The sequence below is a fragment of the Ambystoma mexicanum genome, chromosome 14, assembly GCF_040938575.1.
Source record: "Ambystoma mexicanum isolate Mex_15411 chromosome 14, UKY_AmexF1_1, whole genome shotgun sequence".
Classification (NCBI taxonomy): domain Eukaryota; kingdom Metazoa; phylum Chordata; class Amphibia; order Caudata; family Ambystomatidae; genus Ambystoma; species Ambystoma mexicanum.
Window position 1 is genome coordinate 354,894,300 of NC_090940.1, and position 13,168 is coordinate 354,907,467.

The 13,168-nt window shown below is 40.7% G+C and overlaps 1 long non-coding RNA gene across 1 annotated transcript; it reads left to right on the plus strand.

The window, feature by feature from the left end:
* Positions 1-1,502: 1,502 nt before the first annotated feature.
* LOC138526787 (uncharacterized) lies at positions 1,503-5,238 on the plus strand. The gene is made up of 4 exons (XR_011283730.1): positions 1,503-1,602; positions 1,691-1,826; positions 1,921-1,988; positions 2,234-5,238. It is a non-coding gene; the product is annotated as an uncharacterized lncRNA (long non-coding RNA).
* Positions 5,239-13,168: the final 7,930 nt, after the last annotated feature.

Below are 13,168 nucleotides of genomic sequence, written 5' to 3' on the forward strand. Positions count from 1 at the left end.
AAAAAGATGGACTGTCCTGCAGAACGATCAAATAACTAGAGAACTGTTTGTGCAACCACCAGTGTTCGCATATGTTAATGTTAATGTTAAAGGACATTTGTACCGTGCACTATCACCACCGGAGTGGTCCCCTGGCGCTCTGGCGGCTCTGAAAGAGGAGGGGAGGTTGAGTTAGTGGGAGGAAGCAGGAAAAGTGCAAGAGAGCAGTGATGTGCTGTTGGCGGCCTCAGCCCGGTGCGTCCGTTGGCTGGGCCTGGGGTGTTTGCAGCCGGCAGTCGTCGTATACTGTTGTGCAAGACTATGTGTGTTTTTTTTGTTGTTGTTGCAGTGTAGTGAAGTTTATGCGGTTTGTTGTGCTGTAGGTTTTGGTTGTGTTTGGTTTGGAGTTTGAGAGGTGTATGCAGAAAGGGAGATTGTTAGTAGGGTTGGTTAGTTTGCATCTCTATCCTGAATTGAGGCGCTCAGCTTGCGTAGTCTCCCATGATGCGGCTCTGTCCTGATCTGGGTATGATTGGTAGACAGGGTTCCTTACTCCTCTGGCCCCCACCTCTAACATGCTCTCTCTTAGCTCTCCTTCAAAAGAGTAACAATCTACGAGATCTATTGGTTGATACACATAACAGAAAATCAAAAAGAAAAACGTTTGACAGATTTCCAGGAACACACCCATGTATGATTTGCGGCAACTACAACAATATCATCAAAGGACCATGCATATCACACCCAAGAACAGGAGAAAAAATGTAATTATAACAACACACCACATGTTTGTCAGAAAATGTGATTTACGCAATTAAATGCCCATGTGCTATGTATTATGCTGGGGAGACCGCACGTAAAATACGTGTACGCATCAACAAACATAAATCCTGCATTAGAGTGAACAACCAAACGTCGGCAGTAGCAAGACATTTTAATCAAAATGGCCACACGGTGGCACAATTAAGATTCACAGTACTTGAGGTGATTTCCACCAAAGAACAGAGTATGGACATGAAGAAATTGAGAGCTCAAAGAGAAGCAATATGTATTGAGAAGATTGGGTCCCTGACACCAGAAGGGATGAATGAAGAATTGGATTTAAGCTGCTTCTTATAAACTCGCCTTTTCACTCTTTTCATTACACCTAATTGTCTATCCTTTGCTAACATCTACCATTTGTATGGTTTTAGACTGAACATTTGTTACCATCATCTATTCCAGTTAATTTTTTGTTTACTTGAATTGTTTACCCCCCCTTTTTCTATTTTTCACTTTTTACAAGTTTTTTATTTTTTCTGATACAACTTTTATTATATTTATTTTCTTCATAACATCACACTCAGGCTATATACAATATGCACATAGCCATTTAGTTCTATATTTAACTATAATTTGCCCTTTCATTAACAACTTGGACCACGTACAACATTCAAACATGTCCGTTTTGTTTTACACTCATGCACCATTACACACGCTCAATCACGTGGGCATTCCATGTCATTACCGTTTCCAAGGCAGCCCTCACAAGCTTAGCAAGGCTGAACACAAACGCACATCTCGCTGCGTTGTGCTTATCTACTTCAACGGCAGCCTGCACTTCTATGTTTTACAACATTTCAGGTAACTGACATGGCCCATACCGCAGCATTTTTTGTATATTCTGCTTGAGCGCAATAGTAAACATAAGCTCCGTTACCTACCTTCTTAGATCGGCGAACTTACAGAAGGCGTCACTGCTACCTAGGCAACCAAGCATTGTGCAGCCATTCTGAGACAGCACGCAAGTTTTTACTGCCCGTCACCCGCAACTGCGGCCAGCAGCTCTCACGTTCCAATTAATCCAGGTAATGAACCTTGCCTGATTCCTTTTTTTAGACATCTCTTTTTTCAAATATCACTATTACAGCCACATATGACACGTTCTTTTTAAACTTTCAGACCAGGCACAGACGATTGCTTTTCCTCCGTGACATTTCCTCATGGAGTTTTTTACATGTGAATAGCAGGTCAGTGACTATTCCATCATTTGAAGTTTAGCAGCATCAATTATTAAGACCTTTACTTTTGATAGTATACATTTTTTACAATTTTCTCTTGCTATCTCTCTATGATCCATCCTAACTGATGAAATTCTTTTGATGATGAACAATCCAATCATTAACCCTATGCCGACATATTGGTAATGTATATATTGTATCTTCTACTTATACCTGACTGTCGAATTATGTTCCCGTTTGATGACCATTTTTAGCTGATATTTAATGAACGGTTTCTTATTGTTTGATTGTGAAAATTATGGTTGTTCTTTTGACTGTTATAATTACCTATGTTAAGAGATTTAACCAGAAGGCATATGTAAGCGTATATATTCACAGGCCCTGAGGAAGGGTTTCTAACCTGAAATGCATAGGCCTTAATGTGACATTTCAGCCTCACAATTTCAATTCCCTCTGAGGAATTAAAAGCTTATGGAAATAATAAGCAAAAAAAGAGCAAATAAACACATATTTGTTTAACTATTACAAGTATTCAACAAATCTCTAATACTGAAACCAAACCACATGTGAGTGGAACACGGGAGTGCAGCCCACACCGCTGGCTTCACAGCCAAGGTCTTTCTTTCATGTCCCAATCTTGGGACGGCCCAGGGCATGGGGAGACAAAGATTTCCCAAGGTCTGCCAAATAGAAATTGCAAAGAGGGGGAGGCAACCATAAAACCTTGCTTTACCCCTCTCTCCACTCATATTTTGGCTGATAAATGGCCTTGGGTATTAAGCCTGACTCGCAAATCGGTGCTCTCATGTACGCTGATTATTATTGCCAATAAGCCCATGGGAATCTCCCATGCCTGCAATTTGGCGCATAGTCGGTCCCTATTAATCGAGTCAAAGGCCTTGAACACGTCTATCCAGGCCCCGTGCAGGACTTCCCCACCTGAAGTTTTTGCATGCCAACGACATTAACAGGCCATTCAAATCCATCGAAAGCCCACAACGGAACTTTGTTTGGTACGCTGATAGAATGTTATTTTTAACTGGCCAACTCTCCAAGTTGCGGATCCCTGCTCCAGCAAAGATCTTACTTTCTACATCGAGGGGGGCGATTGGGCGATAGTTGATCGGATGTGCACGGTTACCCTTCTTGTAGTTTGGGACCACTATGGAGGACTTCCACAAGGGGGGTACAGATCTAAATTGAGGGACCCCTTTGAAAGGTACCAACAAGGTAGACGTCAATAATAATAATAATATCTTTTATTGTGATTTAGTTCTATTTGAACAGTACACAAAATATAGAATAACACAATACAATGTTCATAACATGACATAACACAAACATAATCAGCACAATGTTATATGCATTTCATAGGAGCACCAAAGAAAAGCAAAACAAGGTAAGGTAATACAATACAACACACACATAGCAAGACAACCAAAACAAAACAAGACAAGGATACAGTAATAATTAATAATAAGTGTAGATTCAATATAATTCAATATAATGTAATACTCCTGAATTGCAATTAATACATCATGCAATCAAGCATATAAAATGCATTAGTTGGTTCAATTCATATAGCATAGGACCTTCTTTAACTCTATGTTAACATTCCCAAAGTGGGGTTCCACCTAGTTAAATCAGGGTGGAGGTAAAAAGAGAGTGTCTCAGGCTGCTCTAACAGCTATCTCATAGACCCAGCAACAGAGTTTACCAATAAAAACGTAAAGCTCAATTGCTGAGCCTTTTTGAGGATGAATGGCTTAGGCAGGTGGCTGTGACAATAAAAGCAATAAAAGTAGGTTTTTCACCTGTAACCAAACTCTACATAAGGCTAATTGAGCTGAGATAGTATCAACGTTTAAGCATTAGTCCCAAAATGATTCCGACTGAATTGCCTCATACCTATAGATGTGGCTGCCAAGATTGCACATGTATAAAGGGCCCAATTTTACACACTGGGTTAATACGTGTCCAGCAGTTTCATTTTTGTCTGTCGTCCTACAGATACAGCAATGCCGCTTCTCCACAGCCAAGCCCATTTGTGGTCCCCGTACAGATAGCACAGAGTGTTGATTTATACAGACTTCAGTATGAATTTTCTAACTGTGGCGTGAGGACACAATGTCAGATAAGGCTGGATCTTTCTGTAGTGATGGACCACATGAGATACATCATCATATTCCTTCAACTTCGAGAGATGGGTATAGTTGTTATACCAATCGAACTTATTAAATGTCCTCTCGAAGGACTTTTTTCAAATGAACATAGGGAGCATCTCTGCTGAAATCCGGGATCCAATCTATATCCGCAAAGAGAATGTCATTCAGTGCCTTAAAATTAGAACCCATAGATAGGGCTTCCGAGTAGTAACCTCTGTCCATAGCTGATAATAGATTACATGCAGGCCTAGCTTTAGTTTTTAAGTAGAAACAGCCTCTTGTACGAAGAGCAATTCCTTGGAGTGAGCTTAGCCCAAGTTCCAGATGCAGATATTCTATTGAGCCCGATGGGCCCAAACCCTGAACTGAGCACCAAAAAATCACCTCAAGTCTATTTAGCCAAGAAAAATCTTGCACAGCAAGAGCCTCAAGGCCATATAGAATAGCTAGCACAAAACACTGTCTATAAAGCATGAGGATACCGGTAGAGCTGTATCCAGCATGGTTTTTGGCAAACTTGCAGGCTTGTAGAGTCAGTTGCTTGGCTCTGTAGCTCTTATTATAGATGAAATGGCTGTAATTAGCAGTACCATTAATATCTAGGCCCAAGTAGGGATAGGAATATATGTAATCAACAATTCCAAACGAGTTGCCCATCCTAGTCCTATTAACCATTATCCTGGAGACCAGCATTATGCATTTTCATGGGAGGATTTTTAATTCTTTTAAAAATTGTTTTGCAGTTGATTGTTCAAACATTGAATGAAAATGACAGGACTTGTCATCAAACATCACTGGTGGAGTACGTGATTTGCTAGTCAAACAACCGTGATGTAATTAGGCGTGTGATTGATATTTATATGGGACTGAAGAAGTAATTGTACACAGATTCTATTGGAGCAGGTATGCACGTTTCCCAAAAATTGTTGAAATATGGATTAGTTGACATTTTTTTGTATAATGTATGTATACCAGGACTCACAATAATATTATGTTTGTTGATATATTTAGAGCATGCCCTGAAGATGGACAGAATGACTGAAATGCATCGGCTTGTGCCTCTGCCACAGTAAAGAATAAAAATATTATATTAAAACAAATTCACACAAAGAACCTAAGACTATTGTTTTTTTAGCCTTCAATGGTTGAACTAACTATAACTTAGAAAAAAAAAACACTTATCTAATTTAGCAGTAGTATTCAGCACATAGAGGGTGTCTCCGAAGCACAGTGGGAGTCCAAGTGAGCATATTTTGCCTTCAGTTCGTTTTGTTGCTCATAGACAGCAAGTTTGTTAAGCATTTGCTTCATGTCAGTATAGGTCTGGTCGATCAGGCCCAGATCGTCCGCATATAGCATGCCCACCATTGGTGTGTCACCTATTTTAGGTGGGCAATTTGCTTTGCCAAGTAATAAGGCTGGAAGGTCGGCTAAGTATAGATTAAACAGTAATGGTGCCACTATGCACCCCTGTTTTACACCCATGTTGATGGAGGTAGATGTTGTGACCGTTCCATCATTGGCCAAACTAAATTTGGTGTTATTATCGCTATACAAGAGAGTCAGGATGTGCACTAATCAATCCAGATATTTCAACTTCCTAAGCTTGGTCCAAAGTGTGTCCCTGTTAACCTGATCAAAATAACTTTAAAAGTCAACAAATGCTACATTCAATATAGCATCTGCCTGAGTATGGGTGGTCTGGATCAGGTAATCCAGGGTTCTAATGTAATGGGGGTACCTATGCCTGCACCAAAGCCGGTCTGGCCAGGATTGAGTATGTTATTATCCATTGCCCAGCTCTTCAGCTCTTTCAGAATTAGGGATGCATATTTTTTTGCCTGTAATGTACAACATGGACAGCAGTCTGTAATTGTTGGGATTACCTCAGCCCCTTTTCATATGAACCGGTATTAGAACAGACTGCTGCCATGAAGACGGGATCTTGTGCTCTCTACAAACACGTGAGAATAAGCTGAACAGTATCTGTGACCAGTTGTCAGGGTCCTTTTTTAACACAACATTTGCCAAATCATTTGGGACAGGTGCGTTAGAGGTCTTCAGTTTATTAATTACCTCAGCGAACATCTTTCAATTAAACAGCAATCGCCAAGGGCTCTACATAGCAACTAGCCAAACAGGGATTTTATGGTCAAAGAATTGAATTGAATTGAATGCTGCATGTAGGATGCAAGGCAAAAATGCAATAATAAGGAATTAATTCAGGGTCTGCAAGTCAAGGGTAGACAGTGGTATTGGATACCAGGGATCATTTAACTCTCACCTTTGATCGATGGTTGTGGGAGAGATCAGCTGGTTTTCCACGCTTACCCCAGGTGCTGATGCCCAACGTCCAACGGCCAAAATGATAGCTCTAAAACTGCAGATTGTGAGGTCATTTGACGGTTATAGAAGAGGACAAAGGCATAGTTGGAGGCCTAGGAAAACCAGGAACACTCTTGTAATGCTCTTGCAATGCTCCCGCGTCAGTCAGAATATTTTGTGCTTCCCACACCGATAGAGCACAAAGAAAAACTGCAGCCACACCAGGAAAACTCCACAATGCCACAATGCCACGTTCCTCTTCATTGGATTAATTTTTCAGTCGATTGGGATCTGCCGCCCTAGACGAGGAACTCTTCACTGTAAGGTCCGAGACAATCTCTTTAGATAATTTCATGCTCCAAAGTGATGCACTCCTGGGGAAACAAAGTCCTCAGCTGATTTAACATATACATCCTTGAAGTATGCCTGCCAAGCCTCTTCTGTTACAGCGCTGCTCTGCATGCTCACTTGAGATTTGTGCTGTTGATTAAATAAAGCCCAGAAACTATGTGTGGATATGTCCCTTTGGGCTTCGAGCATACATTCCCCATCCCTCTAATGATGCATGAATCTATGGGAACAAAGCCAATTTCTATTTGCTTGCTTCAAAAGATTTGCATGACAGAGATAATCTGCTTTCTCTGGGCATTGTTTTATGACAAGTCTTAGCGCCCTTCTCAATTCCCTCTTTTTCATACATACAGCAGCATCAAAATGGTGTTTATGAGTGGCCAGCCTATGAAGAAGCGGAGGATGGGGCGTATCTAAATCCCAAAGCAGTTGAAAAAAAAATATCCGGAACACAAATTCCACCAAAATCCTGATCTGACATGTTGGCCCTCAAGTTCTGCAGGGCTTTATTCAGCTTAACTCCCCTTCTTCTAAATTTGACTAATCAGTTCATACTAGCGTTTACTAGCAAGCCAATACAAGAGTGTATGCATCCTGTTGAATTGCACATCTTGCTCAATGCCATGATGAAAAGGACGCCCCTGTAGGATGTGAGATGGAAATAACTGTGTGTGCACGAGAGTGACACATTGCAACTAATTCGAAGGCCTTTATGGAAATCCATAGACTGCCTTATCAATTCTAAGGAGAGGCAGAAAAATGAAAGTTGAAACTGCCAGATGTAGAAAAATACTTAGGACCAAGCATCTGGAGTGTCATTGTCTGCAAAAGAACTCAGCCTGATTCCCAGATCACTTTTTTTCATAGCCCTAAAGCTTAAAAAGAACTTTATTTCAGAACATATTCCTATAATTCGGATGCCATGTATAGCAAAAATAAATCTGTCATTTTATAATGTGTACCATTGGTTTCAATGGCGAACTCAAGTGAAAATACTATTATAAATGAAAAATCCTCAGACTTCAACACAGTACTATGTTCCTAATATTGTTGGCAGAAGGCACACTTCAATAGAAAATAACATTTTATTCAGATTCAATTATTGTATCCATTTAATTTTGAATATCAGTGCAATTTTATTTAACTTGAAATGGAATGTGCGTGAACAAGTAACTATATTAGCCTCCGAGTTGCAGCCCCATCCTTTGTCATAGGAACTCAGATCAATAGTTAAGTCTTTATTTACTTCAAGTAAGAATTACATGCTGAGCAAAGATTGTTCAAACTTTTTTTTCCAGGCCATAGGGATAAGATCAGGTTTACTTTGAATCAAAGTCATTTTCAGCTTCCTAGGTTAGTAAAATGTAAAAGAGCCCATTCACTGTGCTCAGCCAGTGACATCTGCATTCAGAAATCAGCATATGTTTAATTTATAATTCTTGCCAAATTGAAGAAAGAGTTTGTTGTGTGCTTTTAAAAAAACAAATAATAGGCATTTGAAAATTCATACCTCCATCATGGAAGGTTCTGGCAACTTAAACTAAATTGTATGTTGTCAGTAAAATATATATCTTGTATCCAGTATACAATCTGCCTAGTGCGTAGTGAGAAAAAGTGGAAAAAGTAGGACATTATATCTGCAAATACATATCACCATGCAACATTGTGTCTTCTATTGACTGTTCTGATAGGATAAAATGATCTTTATTTGATTAAACTCACACATTCACATCCAGAGTTACACAACTAAAAAATAAGTAAGATGTGAAATTCCATCCCACCTTTGAAATCCTGGGACTCGGAGGGAAGAGCCCCACCATTCAAAATGCAGGATGAAAGAAGGCACTGAAGATTATAAAATAGCATGCACACAGAATTAAGAGATTACTTTGGGTGATTAATATTGAAGAATATTACTTGATACAACTGTAAGGAGGTAACCGTGGAGCAGAGCTGAAACCATCTTGTTCCCAAGCAGGCCGGAGCCCAAAGCCTCTTCAGAGAGAGATGATCAGTCCATATTGGAGACTGGGTTTCAGACAGCCAGCTCTAAAGGACCTTTATAGTAATTCCAGATTGAAGGGGTCCCAGCTGATTCTCCAAAATTAGAAGCTACATTTAAAATGTAAGAATAGAAATCCAATATATGACTCCAAATTGCACATAGTGCTGTCCATTGTAAAATCCCAGGACTGAAAGGGGCTGCGAGCCAAGGGGTTGTTATTCTGACAGAGACACAGGTGCAGCACCAAAAAAAATACCATGTCCCTTCTATTTGAAATTGAATGAAAGTGGCATTCTATTTCCTTTCAAGCCAATTAATTTTTGTATGGAGACACAACTTAACACTGACAGTGTTTTGCACAAATTGAATGCAGGTTGTTTTTGTAAAAGTGTACCAAATTGAAATGGAATCCTTTACTCATGTTGGCATAGAATCAGATAGGCCATACTTTCATCATGAAAATACGATTACCTAATGTGATATCATGTACATTTTTTTGTTCTTTGTGAGCCTAGTCATACATTAGATCTTTGTGTAGCAGACATTAGCATAAATAATACATCCTATAGAAAATCATGCAAAGTGTTAAACCCCTGAAGTACCTTATCTTGAAATCCAGAGCAAGAACTATGTGTAATTTGAAAGGGCAAGGGTACGTAAATATGTTATCTCTTGCAGGAGAATATTATATCTCCAACCAAACTAGTAGAGCTGAAGGCAAATTAATATGAATAAATTGGAAGCTGTACACACATAGGTGATTAAAAGTTTCACGCTCATGTTTATTGAAAGCTACACACTCATATTCACAGCAGAAAATGGCTCAGACAGGTACGAATCCCGTGTTCCACATTTACCGTAGAGAAAGCATTTATTCTGTATGTGGTGGGTATCAGTGAGGAAATTGAAGACTTTATTTTGATTCAATAAAAATGCAATATTGTGTCTCCTGTTAAAATGCTTTTCTAAAGCTAACAATCACAAGGAATAACAGTGTTTAGAATGCCTAGTATATTTTAGATTATAATATATACATACAACAAACCTTGGTACGATGAGGAATGCTCCCAGGCCAAAAGGGAGTTTGTGCTTTGTGTTGGGCCCCCTAATTCCTCTGTCAAAGGCGCCCTACCAGCCCTTAGAATAAAATACAAGCAGTTATTATCTGCCAAGAGCAGAGCATAAGCATCGAGGTCTTGGCAAGACCTGGCAATGTCAATGGTGTGTGGAGACACGGGTACATTCTGGGAATTGGCTTCACCCCTTCAGCGAAGGGGAAAGCAGGAGCTACAATGTCTCATAACAGGGGTAGTGTGGCATATTAATTTCTATAATTTATATACTGATGGGAGGCTGTGTCGCCGGATGGCAGCCCGACAGCCACCCGCAATGAGGAGTGTTCTGTCCATTTCGGACATTGAGGTGGAACAAGCATTACAAGCCCAGAAAATAGGTAAAGCCCCAGGACCAGACTTGATCCGGTGGAATTTTATTGTGCCGATCCATCATTTTGGACTCTGCTATTGACTAGAGTCTTTAATGCAGCCATCCGTTCTAAAGTAGTCCCTAGCAGCTGGAAAGCAGCCACTATTGTTCATATATACAAGAAGGGGGGAAAAGGGTGGCAAGAGAATTACTGTCCCATATCCCTATTGGACTGTGTAGGGAAGGTATTTGGGAACATTTTGCAAACTAAATTACAACAGTGGGTGGATGATTAAAGTATTATTAGTACTGCATAAGTGGGGTTCAGAGTGGGCAGAGGAATTATTGAGCACTGCTTTCTTGTGTTTCTACTCATCCAAAAATGTACCAAACTACTTAAGTGGATCTGAAGATGGCGTTTTATTCTGTTAAAAGAAATATGTTGTGGCAGGTGATGGAAGAGAGAAAGGTTCCCCAACCACTAATAGAAGCAATCAAATTGCTTCATGCCAACACCTCAGTGTTAGTCCGTTATGGGATAGGTGGAGAACAAACCAAACCTTTCAAGGTTAATAGGGGCATTTGCCAAGGATGCGTTTTGGCTCCCCTCCTATTCTTGCTTTACATCCAGGAAATAGTGGACGCATTGGAGCTAGGTGCACTGGATGCGCCTACGATTGCATCCAAGAGGTGGCCTGCTCTCTTTTTCACTGATGATGCAGCAATCCTCACACCATCCCCGAAGGGACTCCTAACAGCACTTGAGATATTCCTTGTGAAGTGCAAGTCCCTCGGGTTGGAAGTAAACGTTAGTAAAACCAAGGTCATGGTTTTCAAGCCTCCTTTCTCAAAGCCCCATACACTGAGGGTAATGATAGAGGGTAACGTATTGAAGCAATCTGGCATTTTGACTATTTGGGGGTTAGGTTCAATGACGTAGGAGGTTGGGCTGACCAACTAATGAAAGCCAAGATTAATTTTTCTAAATGCAGTGGGGGTATTTTGTCATTTTTCTGTATCGGGGAAGTGGTAGTAGGGAAATCTCTCCAGCCATGGAACTGTTTGACAAACAAGCTGTCACAGCGGCATTATATGGTGCTGAGGTTTAGAGCTATGCACCCATAAAAGGGTTATACTCTGTTGAGAACATATTTCTAAAAAAACTACTTTTGCTTCCTACAAATGGCCTGACTTCTTTACTTCATTTAAATTTAAATTGGAATCCTCAGATATGATTTGAAGAAGGGACAGGAATTCTTACATATCGCTAGGCTGGGAAATTGCAAAAACATTTTGGATGAGATCCACCGCCATATGAGCACTCACTCTACAAGTGTTTCAGACTAGGATTTCTACCTACAGCGCGTTACATGTGATCTTGGGCAGTTTCCAGTATTGGAATGTGCCCCCTTTGTAATGCAGCTGATGAATCTCTCCTGCATTTTACATTAATATGCTCAGATTTATTGCCCTTGAGACGCATGTACTTAAGTCCCATTTTGTTGTTACTGAATATAAGAAGTACACGCAATGACCTGACAGGTTTTTTTTGTTCCTTGGATTGGAAGGCTCTTTTCCCGATAGCGAGATATGTGCATTGTGCTTGGATCTTAAGAAATAAAGTACTGAGTAGCGTCTGAATAAACACATGGAGCTCTCTGAGAAGCTCCAGGCATGCTCTGCCTGCAGGGGCCCCTTGTGTGGAGGCACTGTTCATCAGGAAACCTATGTTTTTTTAAATGTATTATCTAATTTGCTTTGTCTTCATTACCTGTGATATTGTATAGTATACTTGTGCACTCAAAATCCATTTCTGAACTGAATTGTTTATGTTTTGTATGATTGCTAATAGCTTAAGCTGAATAAAACATATTTATATACATAGAATTGATTATGGAAATTCATTATTTTGTGAATTAATATAAGTGACATTCATGTAGGCAGGAACAATCTCATGTCACCGACCAATTGGTTATGACCCTATAACATTGTAGTGCTTTCCTTGGCATTTGTCACTATCCTACCCACCTGCCATCCAGCACCGCTAAATGTGCGCAGTCAGAGACTCTGTTTATGACATAATTGCGAAGATAAAACCTACAAGCTGCACCTGCATTAATTTATTGGTTTTAACGCTGCAGTTTTGGATCAATCTTTCATTTCCCATTTCGTGTTTTCGGTTAAACCAGCAGATGCTTCTGATATATTTATGCTGACCAAGAAGTAGAGAGCTGGAGCAGGCATACAAAGTATCTTTGCTTGCAGCAAACTAATAGGAACTGGAGAGGCTCTGCTTGCATTGACATGTTCCAAACTATTGCAGGCTGTGCTGCTGAGAGCTAGTGAGACCTTAATTACAATCCACTGCTAAGGCTACTGAAGCCAGGACTGGTCTTGATTGAATACAGCTGCCGGAGACTGGAATCAGTTCCACCCTGTTGGGCTGTGAGTTTGGAAGGCCTATACAAGCTCACTTTAAAGATAAGCGGAGCAGAAGTGATCCCTTCTTCAGTATATGGGGCCTCATTACGAGTCCGGCGATAACCGAGCTGGAAAAACCGGCAGGTTACCGCCGGATTCGTATTACCATTCCACCTCCGAGATTCCTGGAATCAACGGGGCATTACGACTTCGGTGACTCCGGTGACCCGTGAATTCCGGAGGCGGGATTGTGTAAGTCCCCATTCCCAGGGAGCCCCATAGGACTCCATGGGGATGGGGACCATGGAAACACCGGCTCTGTCTATGACAGAGCCAGTGTTTCCATGTCCGCCTGCAGGTGGGTGGTGTTAAACACACCATGTCAGACCTGGCGGGAGTTGCACCTCTCGACTGCAGGACTCTTAATCAGCCGGTCCGGAAAGAACAGTGGTGGCGGTTTTACCACCACCATGGTCTCCAGTTGTACCCTTACACTG